This window comes from Cucurbita moschata, unplaced genomic scaffold (genome assembly GCF_002738365.1).
Source record: "Cucurbita moschata cultivar Rifu unplaced genomic scaffold, Cmos_1.0 Cmo_Scf00070, whole genome shotgun sequence".
NCBI classification, from domain to species: domain Eukaryota; kingdom Viridiplantae; phylum Streptophyta; class Magnoliopsida; order Cucurbitales; family Cucurbitaceae; genus Cucurbita; species Cucurbita moschata.
In genome coordinates, this window is record NW_019268586.1 from 901,250 (window position 1) to 908,102 (window position 6,853).

Below are 6,853 nucleotides of genomic sequence, written 5' to 3' on the forward strand. Positions count from 1 at the left end.
CCAATGATCCACGTAGACTGCTGATGTGGATTAAAATTTCTAGGTCATCCCCAAAAAGTTTGTTTTCCAGATTGTTTCAGCATCAAGGTCAGCAATTTATTTCCAGATTTGCAAGAAGTGCTGTTTCCAGATTTGCTATAGCATCATGGTTCAGCATAAATGTTCTGAAATTTTACCAAATAGCTCAATCAAGTGTACAATTAATCTCGATTTATGCAAATTGATCTTTTTTTCATATTAAACCACAATTGGCTATTTCATGTATACTAATTAGAATAAATGGAGCAATTAATGAGAAAATGGTGTGTATAAGTGCAAAATTAATGGTGAAAAGACTTGATATAACTCTACTTTTGGAGAGTTATCACACCCCCAAACTTAAGAGATTGCTCATCCTTGAGCAATCATTCTCTCCACTCTTCCTTTTTTTTTTTCTCATTAACAAAATTTTTCTTCAATTTATATTTATGTTTGTAGAGTATTCATTAAATGCCTGATTTAGATCACATTCCTTACATTCCTTCCTCAATTCAGTTTTCCCCCACATTTCACCCTACACTTATAACCAAATCTTACAAGAAAAATAACGCATTCCTCACTTTCACCGTATTCCCCAAAACACTTCTAAAATGATTATCATTTCTTTTACCTTTGCTTTTGTGACTTGGCTTTACAATTTATTTCATTAATTTTCTTTTATCATAACAATTTTTTTCTCTCTCTCGAGAATCCTTAAAGTCATCCCCCTATTCTCTGGGTGCCTCCACTTGTGATGCAAATCACCTAAGTCTTCGAGGAATGATTATATAGGCTAACACTCATTCTCCCTTAGCTCGACTCTCTTGCTAGCATCCAGTAGTTTTCAGTGTGGCCACATTTGTGATGCAACTCACCTGACCAATAAGGATAACTTTTTTTTATTTACATCCCAATTACTTTCGATTCAGACACCTACATTGGTGATGCAGATTACCTGACAACGAGCAATTGAGACAATTTGTTTGCTTTCCACTTCTTTAGCATTGAGAGTTCAAGCTTTAGGTTGAAGAGGAGTGGTCTAGGGTATGATTTTTTTTTTGTTTTTTTTGTTTTTTTTTGGCTTTGCAATTTGTATGGGGTGATGGAATTGCTTTAATACCCCCAAACTTAAACTAGCCATTGTCCTCAATGAGCATTAGTGTGGGTGTGGAATAATTCTTGAAAGTAGTTTGAGGTGCAGAAGCTCTTGGTTATTGTTTTTGTTGGGAAAATGGTCTAAAGGTTAGGTGTATTATGGAAATTCTTTCTGATTAAGGTGCATTATGATAGATTGGATCCTCATCTTAACTTTGATGAATACTCCCTTCCATTTAATGTAATAGCCGAAAAATAAATAAACAAATAAACAAATAAAAACAAACTTTATAAAAAAAATAGTTAAAATAATAATAATAATTAATTAATTAATTAATTAAAATTAGAATTAAAAAAAAAAATCATTCCCCACCTCTCTCCACTAACCCTTAGTCCCTTCCCACAATTATCTCTCCTCGACCGATCCCACCTGCCAAAAAAAAAGAAACAGAAGAAGTACAATGGCTATTGCAGATTTAGAGATGTTTGTCAATTATTACGGTAAAATCCTATCTCAGATTTCCTTTTCCTTTATAGTTATGGTGATAAGAAATTAATTTAGGATCAAATCTTCTTTTCTGTAATAATCAGATTTCATATACAATTATTAGATTTTTGTTAGCATTTTAATTATACGAAATAAGGTTATAAGTTAGATTCAATTAAAGTTTAGGTGGCAAATCTATAAACTAAACGATCATAGCCCTGTACTTCAAATTGGCTAGTAATATCTGTTTACACAATTGAAAAACCTATTTACAGTAAAAAGATTAGAGAGAGAAGGAGGGAAATTAAGGAAAGATTTGTTAAACAGTATTTAACAATAAAATGAAATATTAGACGGCAATGAGCTCCTTTCAATTTTGTGTAACAGAAAACATCAGAATTTTCGTCAGAGGGGCAGTGAGCTTCTTTAAGTTTGTCCAACAAAAAAGATCAGAATTTTAAGATGGCCAATGTAAATTAGAGTAATAATTTTATAGAGATAAAACTTGAAACTGATGTCATGAGCTCATATAGGTTGACTCAGATTTCAAAGGACGGAATCGAACTTTCATTAAAGATATATTTGTGACAATGACTTAATGATAAGATAAGGAATCACTACAAGGAGAGTAAGATTCGGATTACCTTGTTGATCGAATATCTCAAGCAAAGAACACTTGTTTGAGATTCGAATCACTCCACAAGCAAGATCGATCATGTCTAGCTTGAATGATTCTTGTTGATCAAATATCTCAAACACTTGTTTGAGATTCGAATCACTCCACAAGCAAGATTGATCATGTCAAGCTTGAATGATTCTACATGCAATCTAAACTACATAGAATTGCAAAGAAAATTAGCCATTGGCTAAAGAAAAGCACAAATGCTTCTTTTACTATATTTTTCAAGTCCCCCTTACAAATACAACATACATGGCTTTATATAGCCTAAAAAATGAAACTACTAAAGGTATTCCAAAAGTTGTAACATTCCTACTTTATGGCCATAATTAGCCATTATGTAAATGTAACCGAAATTAAATAACAAGTCTTAAAATACAATAACTCTAAATTACTCTAAATTGTAACCCACCCAAAATTTACAACAATCAAACTTCATTCTTCTTCAATGTAGCATGAATTGAAACATCTTTTTGATAATTTTGACAACCTTTTCTTCACATCTTCATTGAAGTATATTGTATGATTGATGTCTCTTGGTTCATATCACTTAAGCTATCCAGGTAAGTGACTTTACTATCGGCATGGTTATATTTGATGTTGACACGTGCCCTGTGGTTCTGTACGTGTCATATATATTGATATGTGTGAATTGTCTGTGGATCGATATGCTTCCTATATGTTATGTTATGTTATAATATGTGGTTTGTATGATAATAATTATGGTACGATGTGCTCAAGGATATGTTTGAGATAGGGTACGAGAAGGATGCACAAAACGAAATGTAACGATAGGAGTAAGATACATTCATGAAACGTTAGAGTTAGGTTACATACCGGAGTGCTATGGATAGGAGAGATTGATGAAAGAATACGGTTAGGTTATGGGTAGAAGGGGATAGGTTTGTGATAGATTGATAGAACGATAGCGTTAGGGTACGTTCTTGTGACGATATGACTAAGGTACGTCACGTAATGATATGTCTGTGATAGGTATAAGAACGTTAAGGCTATGGTAAGTTAGAGAACGATATGACTGTGAAGTGTTTACGTTATGACTTGGTTATGATATGATACATTGTATTCTAGATTATTGTGCTTAAGTAGGAAATCATGTGAACGTGAATGTATGTTATTTATGCTGCTTAGTTTATGTGATATGAATGCATGTGACGATGTGTGCCCTTGTAGGATTATGGCTTGTTGTATGAGTATTGGAATGTAACTGAATGAATTGTATGACATGAAATACGATAAATTGCATGATACATAATCCCGCTAGGAATATGTATGATATGTAACGGAATGAGAATGAGAATGACATGTAAGCATGAAAACGTGACACGGAGTTATGTTCATTAAATGATGACTGTAGGACTAGTGGGACCTCATGCATATTGTGTGAACATGCGTTTGGGAGGATACCCCTATCCCATCACGAGGGTACGGACGCGTACATCTAAATGGCAGGACAACGATCATTATGCCCTGCATAGCGGTGCCGTGACAGTTTTAGTTTTAACGGGTCCCGGTGGGCCCCCAGAGCATGCCCGTCGGCTAGGGACAGTGGCTCAGCGGTGTGCGAACTAGCTGGTGAGCCCATACTCGCACATATGGGCTGCGTGTAGAGTATATGGTACACGTCCACGATTACCTGTTAGGATTACACTGTAGGGAAAACGAAACGAAACGAAACAAAAAAGAAACGAACCAAAACGAAACGAAACAAAACGAAACGAAATGAAATGAAACGAAACGAAACGAAAGATAGGTCCCATCATTTTATTGCATGTGATTGTTGCATTTAACCCCAATAGTGGGGTCACTTACTGAGTATTTCTTTAAATACTCAAGCCATGTGCTACTACATTTTTCAGGTTAAGGCAAGGCATTCCTATACGGCTGACGACGGCATCGCAACTCAAGATCATGGCACATGCATAGGATAGTGGTATTTATTTTCTTAGACTTAGGATAGAATAGGATGTTTTAAACTTAAACGCTTATTTATTTTATTTCGGGTCTTTTGTTGTGTCGTTTTAAAGATGTTTTCGAAACACGTAAGTTCATGGCTGTGTTTTAAGTTAAAGGTCATGTTTTATGGAATTTAAATGAAGTCTTCCGCATTCAATGTTTATGGTAGCGACCTTAAATTAAGTAGAAAATTTTGGGTCGTTACATTTAAGCTGTAATTTCCTCAACTTTTTTTTTTTCGAGTTATATATTTTGTTTTTAAGGAAACACACCTCTCACCTTACTATTTTATTTATCACATTGAAGCACTATATTAGATCCCTAGTTCTTGCATAAAACATCCCTACTCCATATTACCCTATTTAATAAAGCTCATGTTTCTAGGGTGCATGCATGAAAATCTTTCAAAATTATATGTAGTTTCTAAGGTGCATGCATGAACATCTTTCAAAATTATATGCAATCAACAAAACAAAAACAGACAACAAAATATGAATACGTGCTTCAAAATAAGATAATAAGATTGTAAAGGGTGTGTTTAGAGAATTCCCTTATCTTTAGGCATCGTAAAGATTCTCTGCGGCTCCATTCTTTTAAAATTTTATCAAAAAACTTGGAAATACTGCTGTTGTAAATCTGCTATCAGTCCAGCTGTTGGTACTACTGCTGTATGTCTACTGTTGCATGTGAGCTATGATGTCTAGCAACCCCTTTCTTAACATTTCAAGCTTACCCGAGAATGTAGAAGGATTATTTTCTGTCCATTTCTCTTTTCCATACAAATTTCTTTCATTGGGGGATTAGAAAATCTTTTAGGATGTTCCTAAAAAAAATTTCTTTGGTGGTGGTTCCTTGGCATGTAGTGGATGAGAAAGTGAACAATATTAAAATGAAATAAAACCACATGCAAATGAAAATGAACAAGACAACTATGTGGCAACGTGCACTACGAGAGAATAATATTTGTCATCAATCACATCCTAGCATGCACCAAGTGTAATTAGTCTCTTTTATATGCTGAAATTTGCATTCCTAACCACATCTAAATCCCCCTAATTCATCTACAAAATAACTTCTTTGGGGCATGTGAGTTATTCACGACAACAAGTAAAATAAAATCTACAAAATTATCATTCTAAAGAAAGTGACGATAGCTATTTAAAAACAACTATATAAGTGCATAAATAAAAAGAAAAGAAAAACTAACTTGGTTTACTCGGAGCTTCATATATTTGCTTGCAAATTGTGACTAGCTCCCTCTTTCTCTTTTCATTTTTTTTAGTTATCCATTGTCAAAGAAATGATGTCCCTTCGAAACTCTCCTTTCTACCGTGGGTGTGAATAATTTCGTGAAGTCTATCTCCCATATGTCAAATAGTTCTTCTAAGATGTAGTTCAAGGGTGTGTCGATAGATAACTTCATTGATGAATTTATTCTTTCCTCTAATTCCAGTGATTAAAAAACTCTTACAATTTTCTCCAATTCTACTTGTTGTGTAGTGCAATTATTCCAGCTGTTGTCTTCTTCTTGTTGTTGTTTCCAGCTATCAGTTGTTGGATTCTCTGTCAATTTATAAATTGTTGAGCATTCCTCTACTACTGTTGGATATTTCATGTTGTCATTCATATGAAATTCTATTTGTTGATCATTCATTCTCAGCATTATAGTTCCCTTGTGGACATCTACCAATGTTCTTCCGGTTTTCAAAAATAGTCTCCCCAAAATGATAAAATCTGCTAGAAATATGAACTTGTCCACTTGAATTAGGATATCTTCGATTTTTCCTTCTAGATAAGTGAAAGATCGATCTGCTAGTGTGACACTGTAGTTGGTCTAGCTTCACCAATACCTAACTTTTTGTAAAGCGGCATTAGATTAATGCTTGATCCCAAATCACATAATGCTCGACCTAGCTTCTTCCCTCCTCTTGATGTGGGAATTATGAATGAACCGGGGTCTTTCTCCTTTAGTGGGATCTTATTTTTCATTATTGCACTACACTCTTCATTCAATGGGTACCACCTTGAATTCTTCAAACTTTCTTCTATTGGTGAGCACATCCTTAGGTTGAAGGTGAGGTTGCAGGTGCCGAAGCACCCATAGAGTATTTAAAAGAGTTCATTAATATCATTGATCCTTAGGTTGAAGGTGAGGTTGAGTACTCGTGAAACGAGAAGTTATATAATATTTGAGTATGAGTATTCCTATTTCCTGTCTTTGAGTATTCAAGTTATAGGGACCTTGTAATTGATGGGGAATGTTATTTATTGTTGGTATCAGAGCCAGGTTTCGATCCTGGGACCTGTGGGTTATGGGCCCACCACGCTTCCGCTGCGCCACTCTGATTATTTAATTAATATCATTTTGATCCCTAACAGATGCTTTTAAAACCGTGAGACTCACGACGATATGTAACAGGCCAAAGTAGACAATATTTGCTAGCGGTTGACTTGGCTATTACATAACCTAAATCACCATAAGTGAATTCATTCCAAGGAATCTTATGCTTACACTCTTCATTGAGAGCGGTAGTTATCCTTTGAAAAATATACTTTGGAAGTCCTTCAATGAAGCGCATCATCCATAATTAAAGGGTACT

General features: G+C 34.7%; 1 non-coding gene across 1 annotated transcript; it reads right to left on the bottom strand.

Annotated features, from left to right (window-relative positions):
- Positions 1 to 6,528: 6,528 nt before the first annotated feature.
- Positions 6,529 to 6,600, bottom strand: TRNAM-CAU. Its single transcript has one exon. It is a non-coding gene; the product is annotated as a tRNA-Met (tRNA).
- Positions 6,601 to 6,853: the final 253 nt, after the last annotated feature.